The sequence below is a fragment of the Lonchura striata genome, chromosome 4 (genome assembly GCF_050655825.1).
Source record: "Lonchura striata isolate lonStrDom1 chromosome 4, ASM5065582v1, whole genome shotgun sequence".
In the NCBI taxonomy this organism is placed as follows: domain Eukaryota; kingdom Metazoa; phylum Chordata; class Aves; order Passeriformes; family Estrildidae; genus Lonchura; species Lonchura striata.
In genome coordinates this window covers 33702390-33724388 of record NC_140706.1, presented here as the reverse complement: position 1 = coordinate 33724388, position 21999 = coordinate 33702390, and the positions used below count along the sequence as shown (strand labels likewise).

Below are 21999 nucleotides of genomic sequence, written 5' to 3'. Positions count from 1 at the left end.
ACAACTTCCTTCATTACTGTCCTTTGATTCCATGGAAGATCTACTCAGTGTCCTGGAAAAATTGAATAATTAAAAAAACAGTGTATGTGATCTTGTAGATAAGTTATTCTGTCTTAGCAATATAGGTTAGTTAATTTTGTGCAGAAAACCAGAAATTCAACTTGAGTGCTTGACTTTATGATTTCAGAGACATCCATTATTTTTGACTGCTGATTTCTTTGTGTTCATTCCTTGACTTAAGGAGGTACTGTGAAAAGCAAACTAAAAAAGGCCAAGAAACTCCAAAAAATGAATATTTTTTATTTATAAACAATGTATTTAATAATTTGTGGTACACTCCAAATTCACAATTCACTAGTACCAGAATTTTCCAGTATATGGCTTTACCGTCAGTGGATGTAGCTGGGAAAGACTTATGGGAAGAGCAGTCATTAGTATGGCTAAAGGATTCCTTCTAGCTCTGAGGGATTCTGTGTTTGTAGTTTTTAGGTGTGCAAGGATTTTTTGAAAGGTCTGGAATCACAGCAATAATGTTTTAATCTTTTGAGATTTTAAATTAAATAGTACTGTCTATGAACAGTATTTTTATAAAAGCATGGAATACAGGTAAATTCTGTAAGAATTCTGCAGTCCAGACAACTCACATATAAATTAGTTCACATGAAAAACCTTAGCACAGAAGTTACCTGCTGTGTTAAAGTCCTTGATTCAAAGCTTAGAGGACCTAAATTAAATACTATTTTTGGAATAGGCACAATATCAGGTTTGTACATTATTTTTCTTTGGGAAGATTTGTAAGCCTTCATGACTAAGTATTTCCAGAAATTTTAGCTTAAATAAAAGCCTGGCTATGTGATATTTTCAAACAGAATGAATTATGGTAATAAAGCTTGAGGGAATTGAAGTGACAGTCTTACTAAAGGGAATTATTTTGTGATTTTAATGTCAGGTGGTAATTCTGGGTTTGTTTACTACTACAGTCATGAATACTGAAAAACATTATGGAAGATGTGCAGTTTGCCAGTACCATGTCATGACTTTTTCATGTTGATTCTCAAGCTAGAGTTCAGCAGTTGACTTGCTAAAATAGAATCCCAATGCTTAAAAAAATTGCTTTTTTACTTTTTTTACTTACAGAATGCTTTTGACAAAGTACACTTCCCAAAGAAATAGTGATGTACCATTCAGACCGTGTGTACCTATAGTGCTTTTTTAGGTATCTCCATCAGTTAAAATAAGTCACATTCTTTCAGCTTGATTGCATGCAGTGGCCATTGACACTTGGGTCACCCAAGTGACCCTGTACAGGTCACATTTTTAGTGCATGGGTATCTTCTGACTGTGTTAGACAGTACCTGAGATTGTGGAACATTCACATTTGTATTTTCAGTTCAGAATTCTGATTCCCATTATGTTTGTAGGCTTGCAAGTAGGATCTCACACTTTCTAACAACATTCAGCTACCAGGATTTTGTGAGACTTTTGTGGTTTGACAATAAGTAGGGATGTCCTAATATTTCCATTACAAAACCATTTGTATGTTTATTACAATGGTCCATGATTACATATTTGTGCACTAATGTTTTGCTATTACTTTTTAGATTATATATACAAACATCTGTAAAATCACTTCATTGTTTCCATTTTTAATGTGATATAAGGTGGCACAATTTAACATAATTTCAAAATCTTGTTGCAAGCTCATAGTCAAGAATGGTCTGTTCTAGGAAGGGGATTTTGAATGGAAGCAATATTTTCTGTATTCATAAAAAAAAAACAAAAGGCATAAGTGCCAAAGCTGTTTTTCATTGTCACTTTTTTGCTGAGTCTTGATATATCCACTTTAGAGCAGAAAATATGGCCAAAGTGACTCTGTGTGTTTGCTTGTACCACTGCCTCATTTACTTGCAGACCTCTAAAGTGCCTATTATTCAACTGTGCTGAGCCTCGTGTCTGATTTCCCCAAATTTTGTATCAAATCTCCTACCATATGAAAGATACCAGTTATGCTTCAGTTGAAGACCTTGAAGAGATGAAGCAATATATACATTACATATAGATCTTAAAAGTGATAAATTAAATGAACAGGTGATGCTCTCTGCTGGCTGTCATGTCACAGGATATTAACAGATGTAATAAATACAAGATAATATTAAGTTTTAAAGTTTTGCTTTATGAACATATTTTAAGCAAATCTATCATCTAAAGCATAGTAACTTGCATTAATTATTTAAAAACTATTGTTGAAAAACTATTTTGCATGATTCCAAGAAAATAAGACATTATTGTCAATTATTTAGTATAATCTATTGCACTTAATCCACGTATCCCTTTCAGGATGTGTTAGTTAAACTATTCATTTTTAAATTGCATCTCAAATTTAATTTTAGGAGTAAATGACGTTTAGCTTGATTATAACTGCCAAATTTCTACCATCTTAATACTGCCGCCTTCAGGCACAGAGGAGGGCAATAGAAAGCAAAACCGGATTCTTAGCTCAGTCTAAAGCTGAACTTCTGTTATTCGTATTAGGGAATATCCCTTCACCACCATATTTCTAGATGAAAGCGGCTTCAGCAAGATCTCTAGATCCTCAGATTTACAGAGTGTTTTGACCAACCATGTTTTCAGGCATTTGCTTAACAAAAGAGGTTTCAGAGATGATTTTGTTTACTCAGGAAAAGGCCACAGCATTTTTTATCCATAATTAAACTCTTCCTGAAATTTGCAGGGTGGGAATGTTGGGTTATAAAGTTACACTAATAAAAAAGCAATGGAAGAGTGTATGTAAAAAGGAATCAAGATTTTACAGGTTCAGATTTTGTCTGTTTTACTGTTCAGGAACGTGCAAGAACAGATGCTCCCTTGTGTAAGAACAAAAGTCAATATTGTCAAGTATCCTATTTCTGGCAGTAACAAGTAACACTTCCCTAATGAAGAGAGAAATTGCATAATGATATTGTGCTAGAAAGCTACCCCATTAGAAAGTGTTTGAGATTCAGGAGCCAGAATATATACCCTGAATAGATATTTCTTCCATTGAGTTGTCTAGTTGCTTTCAAAATCATATACCTTTCCAGCTGCTTATGTTTTTCTAGCACATTTTCTAGCAAAATCTGTACTTCGGCTCATCCTCAGTTTCTTTATTGTTGAAGTTTTCTATCTCAGAAGTCAATGCAACACAGCTGGAACAGCATTTGTGTGATTTTCTGTGAAGGCATAACAGTTTTCTTTCATTGTCTATTTCTTTCCTGATATTTCATAATATTTTATTGCTTTTTACTGAGAATTGAGAAATGTACAAAAAAACCAATCTCTATAGATCTGAAGATCTCAAGCTGGGGTTGTATTAATCAATGGATAGTTAAGGTTGCATTTGACTTTTTTTCTCTCCTTTGGTTTCACCGTGTTTCTCTGCATTAAATTGGATATTCCATTTTATTGTTTCTGTAACAGGTAGTAGTACTTGTTATTATGATCCTGCATAACTTCATGGACTTGTCACCTCACTAGTCTCTTCCTGGGTAATTTGTGGTGTGAATCTCTTGAATGGCATAAGTCTTAATCTTTACTCTTGTGAAACTCAATCAGTAATACTCTTCTCTGTGATAGTTCAGCATTACTCTATACTTTCTCTTGTTATACTTTCATAAAATTACTGTTCCATGTGAGAGAATTGTGGCTGATGGAAGTTATGCATCATATGGAAGCCTAAGTAAACCAGATGGGATGGATCCTATGATTTGTTCATTCCTTAAAAATATTCCAGTTAATCTGCTAGGCATTCCTCGCCTTTCAAAAGCTGACTCTTGTCTTTAACATCTTATATATCTGGGTGCCTTTTAATACTTTTCTTCATAGTCAGTTGCCCTGGTTTGTTTGCTGCAAATGCGATCTTAATGGTCTTCAGTTTTCCAGGTCTTTGGAGTTCTGCTAAAAATTCTCACCAGGTTAATTATTGTCAAAGCCTCTGGTATAGAAACAGTGTTAAGTGAAAGTTTACACACTGTCATTAATTGTTGAGGTCTTTCATCCTTGAGCTCCTTTAGAACTTGAATAAATACTGTCTGATGTAAGTAATTTGTTACTACTGATTCATATATTTATTCTGTGATCTCTTCCATTGACCCTTAGTTTCACTTTTCTACTTTCTCAGTACTCTGTAAAAGGATTTGCCATATATGCTGCTTCCCAGCCTCTGGGTAACCACAGATGCAAAATATCCATTTGGCTGTTTGTGCTTGTTTTATACCTTAATCCTTTGTTGATCTTAAAGGCACTATGATGAGCTTTCTGCTTCTGATGGACTTTAACAAGGATTTACTTCTGGGTTTTGTACTTTTGTACTTTTTCCATGAGTCTTTTAATAGCCTGTCTTATTTGCATTTCTTCACTGAAACTGTGAAAACATGGTCGTCCTTTCCTAACTCAGACACAGCTTCACTATATTTTTGATTTCTCATTGTCATTTTTATCCTTACACTACAGACATATTGGTTTCGTTTTGGACCTTCCTTATTTCTTTGTAGAACTGTTGTGGTTTTTCTGAATCTTGAGAATTTCATTCTTGTACATTTTCTACAAAACATTTAAAAATTCAGCTTTAAACTTTTATTTTTTTTCCTTTTGAATCAGTCCTCACATTTTACTATAGTGCCATTTTTAAAAATCAAGTATAACCACAATAATTTTATTATTATTGCTATGTACTTTGGTTTTCTTCCTGCAAGGATATATTGAAGTGTGTTCATTGATTACTGATAAAGAGCATCTGTTTAACAATCATCCATTCCTGTCTTACTGTACACTGTACCTCCCAGTACTAATATCCCAATCATTGTCTTCCAGCTTTTTATCTGGTTATTCTATCAATAGCCTTGTTTAAGAGCAGCTATTCTAATGTCATAATTTTATTTCTTAAACTCTACATGTATCATTGCTTCACTCTCCTCTGTTTTACTATCAGTGTATTCTGACAATTCTCTATTGCTTCTTGCTTGAATATTTCTAACATCTGTCCTAACCTTCACTTTAGGATACAGAATATTTTGACTTTGTGATGGTTGAGTACATCATGAGTACAACAAATTTCAGCACATCTTGGTTGAAGGCTTTCTAAAATATACATTGGCATTCATTTTTTAACTTTAAAATTTTGATTTGACAATCTTGATAAAAAAATGAAGCAACTTAGATTTCATAATAGTTGCAGGGAAGGAAGCCTGACCTTTCTGCATGTGCTACCTCTCTTTCTGACCCCTTTCTGATAATCTTTATGCTTCTTTTTTCACTGTATGAATCAAAAATACATATCTGCTTTGCATCCCTATAACATTTCTGTCTTGTTTTCTACATTCTGGGCGAAGTTTCAGGAATCTTCTTTTTAGCCTTGTTGATGTGTCTTGGTCCAATTTTGCTTCTGTAGCTTCTGTTTATTTTTTTCCTGTAATGCATGCAGAACCATGGACCACAACTCTGTGATTTTCTACAAACCCATTTAGACACATTGTGTAGTCCTCTTCTTTTGTACTCACAGCCATGTCACTGTGCATTTCTTTCAGAAATTACAAACTAACATAGATGTGTAAGAGCAGAATTACTCACCCTTGTAACTAGCTGCCTCTTTTCCTATGGGCTGCCTAGCTCAGCAAGGCTCTCCTTTCTACAAGGCACACATGGAAACATTTGAGAAAAACCTGTCACCATTTCCTCTTCCACTACAGAGACATTTCCATGTCATGAGACAGCACCTTCTGATTTGTAAATGGGACTTTTCCATTGTTGTTTGGAAAGATCCCTTTATTCCTAGTATTATGTCTGTGTTTCCTTTGCTTGATATAGGAAGGAAGCTTTATTTGTCCTGTAGCTGAGGTAATCTGTTACTTTTTACTTTAATATTTTGTCCCTTTGGTCTCCCCCACAGCTGAACTTGCAGTATAGTCACCTTCTTTCCTTCTCATTGCTGACCCATCCACTTCAAGGGCTTTGCTCACCTTCTTTGCAGAAGTACCCAAAGCCTCAAGTGAGACTGTGATGAAGGGGTCTGGAAAAGAAAGCAAGTGAGATTCTTTTAGATTGCCTAAAATATACTTCTGAAACTTTTTTTTACTTCTCAGTCACATTAAGAAATTTGAGCAAAACCAGGTTGTAAATTGGCACATTATATTGGGTACATGAAAGAGAAGTGAGAAAATGACTGCTTTTGAACCTAGTTTTATAACTTTTTTTATCTTCTAGAAATTATTGCAATAATGCTAGAAACCAAGAGATAAAGGTATGAAGAGAGTAAGTAAATAAAGGAGTTTAGGATCCAGTTGTTAAAATTAGCCAATTCATGACATATAAAATTCCTTTTATCTTGTCTGGCCTAGGGCCTCTGATGCAGAGGCATTTCAAAATGCAGTTGCTAAAGTTAGATACTGTTGACACGAAAACACCTTTAGTAGTTTTTAACAACATTCCATCCATCTTCTCATACTTTAAATATTTCAAGCTTTTGCTTCATAAACCTCTTTAGGGTTTGGGTCATCTGTGCTGTTAAGATGTTTTCCTTACTGCAAATTTAGAAACAGTTTTTCATCTTTTTTGATATCTTCCTCAGTTGTTTCATTTTCCTGTCATAAAGCTCAGATTTAGATAAATACTTATAGTAAATACTTAATAATCTAGGCCAAACAAGTATGATTGAGAGAAAAAGCAAAGAAAAAAATGCTAAACAGAATGATAGATATGGAATTTACACATTCTAAAACTGGATCACACTTTTCTAAACTTTCTCCATCTCAGTGTTTGAAAGATGTAAAAGATAAAAAGTGATAAAAGCTTGAAGCATGATGATTATAATTTTATAAACTTCAGACTGTTTCTTCCAGTGTTTATGCAACAACTTGTAACACTATGATGGCAGTTGGAAATGTGTGAGAAGAATTGCTGGTGATCTAAGAAAAACATGCACCTTAATGTTGTTGTACATTTCTTTGGCTGCCTTAGATGGTTTATTTGTTCAACTGCCCTGTGATGCTGTCTCTCATGTTTTAGAATAGGGAGTTTTCTTTGGAGTGTACCCGTTATTTCAACAGTATGTTTAAATAATAATAAGCAAAATGTTCTATATAAACAGCTATCATTAATTCTTTTAACTTAGAATAGGTGAATTAAGGAGACAAGTTTTTCCCCCTTTTGCATGCATTGCATTGCTGAATAGGTTTTGTCTTGCTTTCACCTTTTGCTTTTGTGTATTCATTCTGTATATATAATCCTTATGGAGAAAGTTGATAAATTGGTTGTTAACACAGTCATTTGTGAAGTTGAATGAGGTTAGATATAGGTCTCTTCCACATGTAGGAAGAATTTAATTAAAATGAAATTAAATTCTAAATTAAACTCAAGTAATAAATGGATGTTATCCAATGTAGTAAGCTATTCTTGTAAGAAATTAACATTGTCCAGTAAACTGATTTTAGCTCTTGAGGCAAGGTTTTCTTAAAATAATTGCATGACTGTCAAATAAAGAAAACGAAGTTTTGGAGTTTTTTAGATGTCTTTTTTTCAGTAGTGTAAAGTGTCACAATACAGAAAAACTAAATTCTTCTCCTAAATTCTTAGAGAATTACAAAATTTATTGTTTCTTCTAAAAGGTGGGATTAAATATGGTAATTATAAAAAACAAAAACAAAAACAAAAAACCCAAAAAAAAAAAAAACCAAGGAAAAAAAAACCCCAAACCATCATCCATATAAGTGGGCAGCTAACTTTGCAATCCATTCACGGTGTAAATGCTCTTTCCAAACATTCCATTATGTTTCTTTTCAGTCATGTTATTTTTTAGAACTAGCTAATAGTCTAAAAGCTATGAAGTATGAAGAGCAAGTAATATATATGTTTTACATATGAATCCTTTTAATGTTAGAATGCTGAGGCAAGGGAGAAGTTAAATTCTAACACTGTTAGAAGTAATGTAGAAAAGAATAACTGTGTCATTTTTAGGGTAGAAAAATATTTAATTTTTACTCTTTTCATAGGAATTTCTTGCAAATTAGGGAATCAAGGTGGGAAAACAATGCATTTCCTAGAGGTTGTATTTGCTATGAAGTTAGACCACTTAAGTGTTGCAAATACATTTATCTCTTCCAGACTGGAAGTACTAAAATTATTACATGCTGCCTTTGTTCTGCAAGCAAAGACTAATTCAAACAGCCTTATTTTATTCTTCAGAAGGGAGTGGAAATATCATTGAAAAAAAAACCCATTATGCATTTGAAGTTATTATCATCAGTGTGCTTCAGTTCAGACTGCAAAGTGGAGTTTTGCAGAAGGTAGGATGTTCAATGTAGATTTATTTCCTTTTAATGAAATGGTGTTGAAATTGCTACTTTCTCATCTTTGTTTTCTGGATTAATTATACCAGGACAGGGAGTGTTCATGTTTGGCACGTTTTAAGCCATATTTTATTTATGTAAAACATGTTATTCTTATAGCCTTACATTTCTACTCTGAAATTGAACATAGAATATAATAAAAGATCTTGCTGTAAACAGCAGAAAGGATTAAAACAACTCAAATGAAAATAATTAGGTAGATTAGGTAAAATATTTTCTTTACATTTTGAGTCTTGAATATTTTATATTGACTGACAGATTTGTGTAGTCTTTCTCCTGTTAGCTGATACATGTCAGGAACACTTTGAGCATTGTGAAAAAATATTTTATTTCTTTGAATAACTAACAGTAAAAATGTATGTGTGCTTTCCTAACTAGCCCTCTGCAGATTTTTTTCTCTCTGCATATAAATAAATATAAAAATCTGGGGATTTCATAAAGATGATATTTCTAATTATGCCTTGAGGGATCAAAGTCAGGCTGTTGACATCAAGATTAGATGAATTCAAGTCAGGGACCTTCACATCCCATGTTTAATGTCCAAAAATCTTGAAAATTATATAAAATCATAAAGCCTTCTTTCTCAACAGACAAAAATTCACTAGTACAAATAAATGTCTGTGACTAGTTAAACTAATGACTATAAAATAAAGAGATGCAGACTGAAAATATTGCAAAAACTATGCTGTGGCAATGTGTTCCTTCTTGTAAAGGACCAGAGAATCCTATGGAAATCAAAAGTCAAAGTCATGGTTCTCAAGCCTTACCACCTGCTAAACAAAGTGAAACAAAATAAGTAGTCAATATGATGTGGATGTGGATGCCTCCATCCTCCAAAATAATTTTTTAGGTAGTGTCTTTTCTGCATTTTTTCCAAGTTTTTTTGGTTTTTTTTTTTAATATGATGCGACTAGAATTGTGAAACTTTCTCAAATAGTGTATAATAGCACATAATATCTACTCAACTTAGAATATTTGCCTAAGATAACATCAGAATTTATATTATTTGATATCAATCATGCAAAGACCAGCCCTTAAACTGACAGTTTAACTGATCTCTTCACAGGAAGTGGTTTGATGGATTTTATTCAGCTTCAAAGGACATCATGATAGTTAATGATGACAGTCAGTAAAACAAAACCAGTATACACTCAGATTTCTGTTCTCCTAGAAGAACTACATCCAGGATGCACTTTTTGTGGTAGCTTTCTTTGATCTGTGATAAATAATATCAGCTGTATGTTTAAGGCCTAGAAACTGAATCCTATGTTTTTAATCTCTTTGACAATAATCTGACTGCAAAGGATACTAAATACAGAATAGCCACTTTTCAACTGTATGTGTCAGAACCAAGGCTGTGATTAACTTTTTGATGCAAAATTGAATTACAAAAAATTTCAGTACCTTCAAACTTGCTGACTTAATTGAAATTGGTGAAGCTGATGTCTCGAGTCCTCTTTGTTGGTAGTTAGGTGTTTAAATGTATGCATGTCTTCAGGTACATTGTCCTACTTTCCGGTTATGACATACTTTTCCCTTACTCAGATATATAACAGAGAAAGATTTTCTATGTAAAAATCAAAGAAAAGGATATGTTTTTAGAGAGAATGATTTGCCATAGTATTAGTTGTATTTCCGTGCAAGTTCAGGAAGTGGACTTGCCACTGGTAAATGGCAGTGTTGGAAGGAAATGAAAGTAAACATGCATCTAAAGAGGATAAAAGAAAAATAAAATTTATTTGAGCATTATTAATATTTTTAATTCATTGTGTTCACTGCTTTGTTGTACAACTACTCCAGATTTCAAACACAAATCTTAAATGAAGATCACTTACAACCTCCAAATGAATACAGGGTGTAAAAGGAGTTCTGTAAAATATGAGAAAAGAACTACCTTGTAACCAGAATGAACCTTAAATGAACCTTCATTAAGAATATTAAACCAGCTCCTAATAGACACAGGTATTGATCTAATTAACAGGAAGTGCATAGCTGAACAAAAAGGTCCGATAGAATAAATCCCTTCATGTTGACACCATGTTGGCACAGAATTTAGGCACAAAGAAAACTCTCAGTATCAGTATCTCTCATCTGTTCTCCCCATCCCTAAATACTCTCATTTATGATCAAGTCACCTGGAAAAGTTTTCAGCATGCACATGGTAACACTGTACTTTTATTGCAGAGTAATTTAGCAGGGGAAAAAAAGAAGAGACTTACAGCTTTAGGCTGCCTTATATTTTTAAAACAAGAAATACAATGTACTGAGAGAAGATGCACATAACACATTTTTTTATGCACTGTAAGTATTAAAAAAAAAATAGAATGTCTAGATTTTTTCACCAGTATAAAGAAGGGCAAAGCCATCCATTTGGATGTAGTGAAACTACACTGCCAAAGTGAGCTTTTCACCAAACATCTTGTTCATCTCTCAGACAATATGCATCTTATTAATCTATCAGCCATTGTAAGAACTGAAAGATCATAATATAGTACCTATAATATACTAGTAGACTCCTATTTGTATTGATTGGTGACTCCCTGTATTCTTACAAGGTAGAAGATTTAATAAAATTATTTTTTTAAACTGCTGCTTTTCTAATAATAAGAAGGTGAAACATGCTTTTCCTGGTTTTCTTTTTTGGACTCTCACATTCCTATTTAGTTCTCCCATTTCATATTCAATTTCTAAAGATCATTCTATGTTAAAAATGAGAGATACTTATTTATAAAGTTTATCTGATAGAGTTGTAAATAAGTAGGTACTGGCACTGCAAAGCACATGCATTTTCTATACACACCTATCCATATGGACAGATACATGTACAGTGTGGAATACTGTATACAGGAGAGACAGAAACATAGGTATTTTTGTGGAGTTTATACTGATCTCTGGAATTTGGGTGAAAATGTGATCCAGGTGATACACAAAAATAATTCCAAAGTCCTAAAAAATGCTTTCAAAGGCTTTGCGAATCGCAACTTAAAATAAAAAGTAATTGTTGTGTTTGTGCCAAATAAGGTTTGCTCAGAAAAAAGTATTGTGAAAATCTTGAAATGTAGTCAACACAAATAGATAGGACACATCCCCACTTTTTTATAATCAAATCTCTGAACTCACAAAAAGTTAAGTATAAAACACTAAGTAAGTATATGATAATTAGCATATATTGCTCTGTCAAACCACCTACATTTCTGATAATGTCTACCAAAAAGTTTCAAGGTCAAACATTGTAATTGCATGTTCCAATTAGATAACATGCTTGTGCATGAATTATTTTTAATTTTGACTCCAGAATTAATTGCAAGAAAAAGTCACATAGCAATTTACAGGAAAGACTTTAGAATTAATTTAAAAGAAAAACCAAAACAAAACATAGAGATACTTGTTTGTTTTCCATGTTTCAATCCCAAGACTATGTTTTCTCTGAGAAACATTATATATTTTTATTTTGCCACCTTTTTTTCAGCTTTTTGTAGTTATTTTTGTAGGCCTTAAAGTTATATAAGCTCAGTGTTACTAGGATTCTTATCCAGATATGGGTGACCTGGAGTGTAGGTGTAGGTCTTCACAAAAGAGTTGTATTTTTGTTACAATTTATAGTAAGCATGAATTTCCCAGCTTATGTCTTTACTTCCTAGAGGTGATCAAGATCCTACTTACACAAGAATAATTCCATTAACAGTAAGGTAATTCCAGCCTTCAGTGGATATTTATCACTTCAGTTTCTACCAAGGAAAGAGAAAGCAAGAAGATTTTATTTGTATGCATACTTTTGGTCATTCTGCCATTCCCCTTTGCTGATGTATAATAGTCATAATAATTGTGATAGCATATTTGCAATAATTCTAATTTATTCATAGCTAGACATGACTATCCTCAAAGAAAACTTTCATGTCTAATGAACACAGCTTGTTTACTCCCCCTTAGCAAACCTCATTTAAATCTCATTGGGAAGTTAAGAAAGTTCTTTCCATTATTTTAGAGAAAATAGGAAAACATTTCTAAAATAAATATTAATAGCAGAATTCACTTCTAAAAATGTTGATTCTTCTGTCTTATATACATTTTAGAATAAATAGTATCATATCTATGAAACAATGTATAACATTAATGCATAAAATTGAAGGATGATCCATTAACATGATTTAGGCCTAGAGTATAAAATCTTCTAGCTTCATGTGTCTGTAGATATAATCTGTAGCTGTTTCATTTATAAATGAAACAAACAGATTTTCTCTTCATATGAGAAAATTTTCACTGAGTCTATTACTGTCTAATGATAGTTTCAACTAAAATATTGTTGCATAATTCTACTCTTATTTCTGTCAGATGAGTCAGTGGCCAACCTTTTTATCTTCTTGATGTGAGTTGTGTGTGAGGTATTTTTGTAATTTATTAAATTGAGATAAAATATTAAATCCCCATAATACAGCTTGTAGCTCATTAGAGAAGTATGTGTAAGCTTATATTATATCTGTGTGTCTGTGTTTTGTAAATAAAGCAATTCCATCTCCTTTGTAAACCTTGATGTTTTAAGGAGCATTCTGTTCCATCCAGGAGTAAGCACACAATATAAAAGTATAATTTAAGATACTATTACCTGTGTGAGGTATCACTAATTGTGTACTTAAGACTGTATGCCACAAGAAAATTGTCAGTAAAAGATGCTCTGTCTTCACAGCTATCCAAGTATACTGAAAAGCATGCAGCATTATTTCCAAGGGGATTTTTTCAGAGCTGTTGAAGTTGTTTAGAGTCACCTCTCTTGGTAATGTTGGAACACTGCAAATGCTGTAAATAGATCGTTTTTTGCTGTGTGTTGAAAAAAATGTAGTGGATCTTCTGTTTGATTAATAATTCATAATTCACATAATTCTTGAAAGGGAGGATGGCAAGATTCAAATTTCCTCTCTGATTATGGTGGAGGTAGTGACCTTGGATAGGCTTTGAAGGTTACTCATCTTTTAAGTGATTTGAACTTTCCTAAGGAAGTAGTAAATACAGGAAAGGGAACTTTTCAGTATCCCATTCAGAGGGGTGTTAGTCTATAGGGCCTCTGATACCTCTAGCTACTTAAATGATGAGTAGGTTCTTTATGCAGCACACCTTGTAGGTATTTACATTATAAGCACAGCCTACCACTTAAAACCACCTCTTCCTCCACATTAGAATCACAGAAACCTAGGATAATTTAGGCAGAAGAGGACTTTGACTGAGACACTATTCAAAGCAAGGGCAATGGCAATATTTGGTCAAGTAGCTCAAAGCCTTTGCCAGAAAGTTTGAGTGTATCCAAGAGTGGATGTGGCAAGGCCTCTCAGATACCCTGTTCATTCCATGCTTAAGAATTTTTATGGATATATTTTGTTCCCTTTTTTCTAGTCCTATTTTCCTTTGGTCTTGAGCTGTAGAAATTGGACTTCTGGGTATTATTCTGAATTTTTTTGCTGAATTTTAAGTAAAGGTGATGAGAGTTGCTTTTCAAATATCATAAAACTCAGACTATTTTTTTATTACAAGCAGTATTCTTGCAGTATTACCTTCTCAGATATTATCCTGTACTTTCTAGATGTTATTTGACATTCTTAATTAAAACTAAAAAGTATTGTATATTCTTTTTGGGCTGTTCTCACTAATCTTGTTCTTTCAAATTGTAACTGTGAGACCCTTCACCCTTTATGTAATGAAACAGTAGCAGTTTTTACACTGATGATAAAATAAATTCAAAGAATAAGGATATACAAATGTATGAGGGTAAAACATAATATATTTTAAAAATCACACATAAATGTTACATTATTGCAGTCTATTCTATTAATTGTTGTAGATAGTTAAGTAACCTGTACAATCAGACAGAAATAAGTTCTGAGAGAAATAATAGAGAGCAATATCTAATTGTGAAAGATACAATTCATACACAGAATCAGTGGATCCTGAGTTTTCCATAACACCTGAGATGGTACAGACAAGAATATTCCTAGACAGGGGAGATAAACTGGCTTTTTAGAAGATGCCATGCAGATCAGTTTGTCTTGTCACAATAGTGCCTGGACAACTACAAAAACACTGAGCTTTAAAACTGGGAGACATTAAACTATGTTGCCAAAGAAAACCAGAGACACTATGAGAGATTAAAGTAAAATGTGAAGTTTTCTTCACCAGAATTTGTAACATTTCAGTCATTGAACTTCCACGGTGCACAGCACACTAACCACTGGGGAAAAGATTATACAGCACAATATTACATGATCTGCCTAATGTTCTGAATCCCCCTTGTTGGAGAAAACAAGGATTTAGACTACAGCTCCTGCAAGTCAGTCCAAGGGAATTGGATTGGAATCTAAGGAATGGGTTTTGTGTAAGAACTACATTGATTCTGGCCAAACAGATTATAAAAGACTATTGTCCTGATGAAAACACTTGCATTTTGGAAAAATCTATTATTTATTTTTTAAATCGATGCATAATTAACAATAAATAATAGAAACAGAAATACTTGTATAGGAAAATCAAAGAAGAGAAAAAAAAAATTAAGAACTATGACCAGAGTATCAAATTGCCCTGCAGGTATGAAGCCTCTGTTCTAGTCTAACACACATAAAAATCTAAGTACAAGATTATGTTGTACAACAATGAAGTTTATTTACAGTCCTCAGTGATTAAACTGTACTGTGTTGAAACTCTACAAAAGTGACTGATGAGGCAAGTATCTACAATAAAAATTAAAGGAATTTTATCAACCTGATATTCCTACTGCCTATACTTCTCTTCAATAAAAGATGAGTTAATCTTAGATCGCAGTTGTAGAATTCTCTGGATGAGAAGTTTCTGCAACAATTTTACTACCTTGACCCTTCCTGCCTCTTGACCTGTTGGAAGAGAGGAAGTCCATGCAAAGTTGGGTGTTTCTGATGGGTTAGAGCTTCCCTGTAAAAAACAAAATGTGAGTTCATTAATTTTGTGATAGTAATTTCAATATGGTTTTCTGTCTATACTGAAAATTACTATCAATTTTCCTTAGAACACCTGAGTCACTGCTGAAACTGTGTATTTTAATTCATTACAGATTGCACAGGAGTCCTTAAAACTCTTCCTATTCCTTAGCTCGCTATTGGTCTCAGTATCAGACACCTGCTACAACACCTGCTATAATCTGATGAACTGGAGGAAATTTGTCCTTTTGTCTACATGAAATTGGATTACATGCATGAGATATCATATAATAACAAGATATTTGATGTCTTAGATATGTTTGTATGCAACCCCCTGCCATGGATAACAGCTTCCATTAGACCAGGTTGCTTAAAGCACTGTCCAACCAGACACTTCCAATGAGAAATACACAACTTCTCTGGGCAGTTCCTTGACTTCCTTCTCCAAAATACTACACACTTAAGCAAAGATTTTAATGGAACTAAGAAATGCAAATGAAGACTATAAGCATAGCTATGCCATGTCCTACGGATCATTCCCTCAAATTCCTTTGGAGAAAGAGAATTTTTTGATCTGGAAGGAGGAATTGTGTGTGCATTCATGGGAGTCTTATCCAATTTGTTTTGAGAAATAAGAAAAATATGGCATGTTCATTTTCTCTGAAGAACTAAAGTGGGAGAGGTATCAGTATTTTTTGTTAGGTTAGTTTGGTTTGAAATTGAAGAGGAAGGGAGAAAAGGGTTTTGTTCCTTTGTTTTTGCAAGGAAAAGTCAGAACTGAGCACCTCTGAGATAGTGAGGGTTCTGCATACTCATCCTTTGCTTTTCTTGTCCAGCTAATGTTTGCTGCTTTCCATCCAGACACCTTTAGGGATGAAAATCTTCCAAATCAACGTTTATGCAGATGCATTTCATTAGTTTTGGTCAATGGCTTAGATACTTTTATTTTACACTGTGTTTCAAAGTAATTAATTTTAAAACATATGGGAAATAACTTCAGATGTTATCACTGTGTATATTGAAATCAGATTTTTTTAAAATTATTATTTTTATTTTTTAATATTCCTCATAGTACCATTTGACTAGCGTGAAAAAATTCAACAGATTTTTTTCAGCTCTTATCTACAGGTAGAACCTGATAGCAAGTATTAGACTGTCAGCACATCTCTAAATTTACTTTGATGGAGGCTGGCAGAAGCAATAGGTACAGCAAAACTAATCTTTCCAATAACATATGTCTCCTAGAAAGAGACAGGACTGTATGTATTAAAAATAGCTCGACTGAAGGAAAAAATATATTGACTAGGATTTTCTTATCTGATATTTACTTTTATGTACTGGCAGCCTACCTTCTTTCTCTCTTCTCTTCTCCCATGAGGAATAAAAAGAGGCCTGTGCTCCTAGTAGATCTCCTTTTATATATTATTAATAGTATAAGTACAATATTTTGAAAAGGGAAAAAATATTTTTTGCTTCCCTCTTCTAGTTTTTGGGATCAAAAAGTGAGCAATACTTAATTTTGAAACAATCACACTTCTTTTCTCCTCACTGTTGACTAGTATCTACCTCCAAAGTAATATGGTGAATGGTTCTGTAGAACAAATATTTGACTTACTGCACATTCCTTTTAATAATCTTATTAAATATGTAGTTTAGCTTCCAGTTATTGTCTTATCCAATTATTTTTTCTCATTTCTTAATATGTATAAAGATATATTTGTGATTATATTTTTAAATAGGAAAATCTTTCTTATATAGAGAGCAGGAATTTCCTGGATCAGGGGTTTTATTTTAATATGAAGTTAGGCTTGACTAAAATGTAATTATAAATAAAAGATTGATTGGAATGTAATTATCAAGACAAGTGAAATTTTGGATTATTAGGAGGACAAAACATTACTATTTAGGAGTCATCCATTCAATTATACTGTTGAGTTGCAGTGATCTATTCTGTAAGCAGGATGTTCTTGTATGAATGTTTTATGTTCAAATACAGATCTTCCAGGTTTCCATACCACCCACACCCTGAGCTGTCTCAGTGGGAAGGCATCTGTCTTCTTGGTAGTACTTCTGATATACCCATGTTTCCTCTTAGCTGTTGAAGATCTGGAACTCACCCACAGAAGGCAGACAGCTGCTTGCCTCCCCCTGCAACTGCACCTGTGCTTCCTCCAAAGTTCAGCAAGCCTGGTTGTATTCCTTTATTTGTCAGATGGCTCTCGCCTGCTCCAGTTATACCATCAGCTGAGATTCCCATTTCCATCAAAGCAGAAAACGTATTAAGTACTTCAAACTGGCACTTACTCCTTAAGAATTACTTCCAGATTTTGTTTAATTACTTTTGTGCTTTTGCATCTATTACATATGCTGTAAATGTTGTTACTGGTGCAGTTGCTGCTGATTCTGCTTTTTTTTCTTCTCTGAAGCAATGTAACAAACTTAAACAATGACAGGCTACTCTAATTCAGTGACCGCATTAATTCAGCTTCTAAAAATATCTGTGAAGTAGCAAAATATTATTCACATATATAGAGACAAGCACAAGAGAGATAAAGTGACTTGTCATAACATTTGAAGCAGGAAAGAAACAAGCTCCTGTAATATATTTCTTGTTTTGTGTGGATGGTTTTTAAGCTCAGCTGTTCCCCTTTACCCTGAAGAATTATTCCTATTTTAAAGCAAGTGTCTGTCAGACACAGACACCTTCTGTGGTTTAACTTCTTTGGAAGGCAAAAATTAAGTGAAAAGATTCTCTCCATTCATGGTTTCTCCAGAGTAGATTGCATCTTCAAACTAGGAAACAAAACTCAGAGAGATTATTACTCCAAACTAAACTCAGAGAGATTATTGTCTTAGAAATCAAAACAGTGCATTTTCCCCCTCTAATCTCTGCACCAGTATGTCAAAGGATTAGATAAAAATATGGAAGAGCATTATGTATACTTCAGGGTGAAAGCTGAGAAGAAAAACCAACATAGATCTCAATACTTAAGTCATGAGTACAATTCTTTTTAAATGTTTCCTTTTTTTTGTAATCGGTGGGAGCATCAGTGCAAGTGGTATTCCAGGCTTGCATGTGCTCCCGATGGTCATGGCTGAAAAAATTTCCTTGTAACTGAGGCAGTGCTTCACTGGGATATCAGGACCAGGGTCAGATGTTCCTGACATAGGGTATATAGGCAGTACACACAGCCACTGCACAGTGTGCAATGCACTTAAACTTCTCATCTAGTTAATGGTGGAGAGAACAAACCCTGAAAACCAGAGGTTATCAGAGGAATAAAGTCCACCCAAATGCTTTCCTTCTCTAATTTACTCTTAAGTGAGATGTTGCTAAGGTATCTTCCACTGGAAGTAGATAGAGATAACAGGAGTTGTCACTCTCTTGTCTATCTTCATTTAGACATCCTCTGCGACTGCAATAGGCATTTTGTTCACTTCATTTTCATACTAACCTAGCAGCTGGAACAGAATAACCTGGCATGGGGACTTGAGCTCTGAATGCTTCAGAGCAAACTGAACCCAAATTCCAAGGGAATACCAAGGAGTGTTCTGGTTAAAAACATTTGTGCCCTATTGCTGAGGCAAGCAAACAAATCTATAGGTCAGGAGGAGAACAAGCAATTTCAATCCTGATTCTCACCCACCTCAGCTAGAAAGAGAACAAGTACATGTATTTGTTTTAGAAGGGTTTGTTTTTGTGTAGCTGTTTAGTTAACTTCAGTGGTAGTGTAATGCAGAATTTACCAGAAAGCTGAGTCCAAAGCCTCAAGTTTACCCTTCTGTTAGCTGATTTTAAAAAACCCTCAGACAAACAGCCCTGCCTTGGCCTTGTGTACTCCTTTGCTAACATATTTTTGACAGCAGGGAATAGCCACCATCAGGGCCCCACCAGCAGCTGCCTTCTACCATGATGGAGAGATACAAGGATATGCTGGCCAGTATTTATGAGAGGGTTTAAAATTGAAACTGGGCTCTGACAATGGCCATGGTTGACTTTTCATAGGATCATCCTAAAATCACCTGGTAATTTTTGAGGTTTATATGACCCGCCCTCAGTAACATCCTCACTTAAATGGGAGCCAACAAGTTACAGAGCCTGAGTAGTCACTGACCATCACTGTGTCTCAGCTGTGGGACCATCAGGCTGGTTTAATGCAGAATTGCTGTGATACTGTGGTCATCATCAGCCTGCTGCATTTTGCCACATAAAAACCTGTTCCAATGATATTTTCACTCCTGGCAGCTGTACAATACTGAATGCAAAGCTCTGTGAGAGAAGACACAGGTCAGTGTTGAATGACATAGGGAAGCATCAGCAGCTGGCCAGCTGTCCTGGTTTCAACTTGGATAGTTAATTTCTTCTCAGAAGCTGATACAGTGTGTGTTTTGGATTCAGAATTAGAATAATGCTGATAACACACTGATCTTTTGGGTTTTTTTCTAAGTAGTGTTTATCCTAAGTCAAGGACATTTTTTTTTCCTTTTCCCAGTGAGGAGGTACACAAAAGAGACTGGGAGGAAGTATAGCTGGGATAGGTAACCCAATCTGACCAAAGGGATATTTCATACCAGAGAATGTCATGCCCAGCATGTAAACTGAGGGGTATTACCTGGAAGGATGGTGAATCTGGGTTCTGGAAGTGAGGGTCTGGTACTGGTCAGTGGGCTGTGAGAAATTGTACAATGCATTACTTGGGCTTTTTCCCCTTTATATTATCATTATAAGCATTACAATTATAATATATAATATATATATCATATAATATATATTATATATTATATAATTATTATATATAATTATTATATAAAATAATTATTACTGTTATTATCCATTATTATTGCATTTTCAATTATTAAACTGTTATCTCAAAAAGCAAGTTTTATTTCAGTTCTCCTCCCCATTCCACCAGGATGGGAGAAGGAATAGTGGGCAATTGATCCAATGGTTGCATTATGTTTCATCTCCTGCTGGGTGTAAAACCATGACACCAGTGATAATTCACTGTTCCTCAACTGTGTGCTGAAGATTCCAGAACTCCCTAAATCATAATCAGAAATTATGTCCCACATTCATTGGAGAAGGAATACAGTCAGCTGAAGAGTATGGGATAGATCATTGTGTTTGCTACTAACACGGGTTTTAGAAAATATAAGGTGAGGACTAGACAACAGGATACAATCATGAGAAGATTTTCTACACAATTTGTCTTAGGAATGCTCTTTGGTAGTGTACAGCACAGAAAATTCATCAAAGATAAGTTCCTTATCTTCTGAACACTGTATTTTAGTATAAAATTCAATGATTGTGGCAAAAACTACCTCAGCAGTGTTCATTTAGAATTTGTGAATGAAGCAGAATTCAGTGATCTGAACAGCGGGGCTGGATAGGCAAGTTACTTAGCTTTGATCTTTTTACTTGCTTCTCTGAGATATTTGTGGAAAGAGACTCCAGTGAATATTTAAGATTTTATAAACTAATGTTCATCATTAAGTTTGTAAAATTTTGTCTGTTTTGAATATATTTTCTGTTAATTTATTTATGTAAAAGACAATACAGATTTGATAGCATGAAAATACTTTCAAGCAAAAAAGAATTATCCCTTCAACTAGATGAAAAAATATTTATCTTGGTAGAGAGACTATATATTTCATTGCTTTGTTATATTCTCTGTTAGAATATATAGGTGGTAACCACTGTATTTGGTAATCTAGCAGAGATATAATGTCACCTTCCTCACTCAGTTGTTCCTCATAACCCTGTGGCAGTAAAACTGTATAAAGCATTGAGGCATGTTTAGAAAATCTCGTAATGGAGTGAGGGAAATTCCTTATATTCAAGTATCTGTTTTTTTCAAATCAGTTATTGTGACACTGAAACATTTTAATTTCATACATTCCCAGTAAGTAAATTGTCTCCTCAGAAGGCAAATACTAATGTTTGCACGAAGCCCTTCTGGCCTTGTTACTTAGGCTGCACTGAAAAACCCAGTTCTCCTTCTCTTCACTCCCTCCTCTCCCTTCAGGAGGCTTTAGAGCATGTAAAAGGAACACTTTTATGGATGTTTTTTGGCTCAATTGATGCAGCAATATATTATTAGCTTAGTGGTAACTCTCTCAAGATTTTATGAGGCTTCACAGAGTAGTTGAAATGAACATAAGTTTTATGTTCCATACCTAACAGATCATGCAAGTTTCTGTCATTATCAGTTAGGATATGCTTGATCACGTTCTGACAGAAGACAAACGATGAGTTGTTTTTTCTTCACTGTGATGTATCTGAAAGTTAATAGATTATTAAGGGGACTGGTTCTCATTTTAAAAATACAGAGTGATTATTGTTACCAAAGCTAGATGTATTTAAATAGTAGAAAAAAATTGTAGAAATTCAGAAAGATATTAAAAAACCAAGTCACCTGATGCACGAAAACATCTTTAGTGCATTTGGTTCTCACACCTGGCAGGTATTGTGCCTTCAAAGGTAAGTTTTGCATCTTCCTACCCATTTTGACTAACATTTTAAAACCTGAAGGCACTAAAGTATGTTTTCAATAAACATACTCATCAACTTTCCTTTGATTTTATTTTTCTTAGAACTTCTATCCTCAAAAGAGTCAGAGTGGTATCATTGGATCAGAGGAGGAAGAACCTTGAACCTAGTAAGTGAGAGTGAGCTTAGACTAGAT

The 21999-nt window shown here is 34.0% G+C and overlaps 1 protein-coding gene across 30 annotated transcripts in view; it reads left to right on the top strand.

The window, feature by feature from the left end:
- The window catches only part of TENM3 (teneurin transmembrane protein 3), a 1286597-nt gene that overhangs the window by 263561 nt on the left and 1001037 nt on the right, over positions 1–21999 (top strand). Inside the window, exon 1 of one of the 30 annotated variants that reach the window (XM_085578774.1) lies at positions 21956–21972. The exons of the other annotated variants lie outside the window; for them this stretch is intronic. The gene's annotated coding sequence lies outside the window, so the exon portion shown is untranslated. Of the gene's footprint in view, positions 1–21955; positions 21973–21999 lie in introns of those variants that run through there. 30 annotated transcript variants of the gene reach the window in all.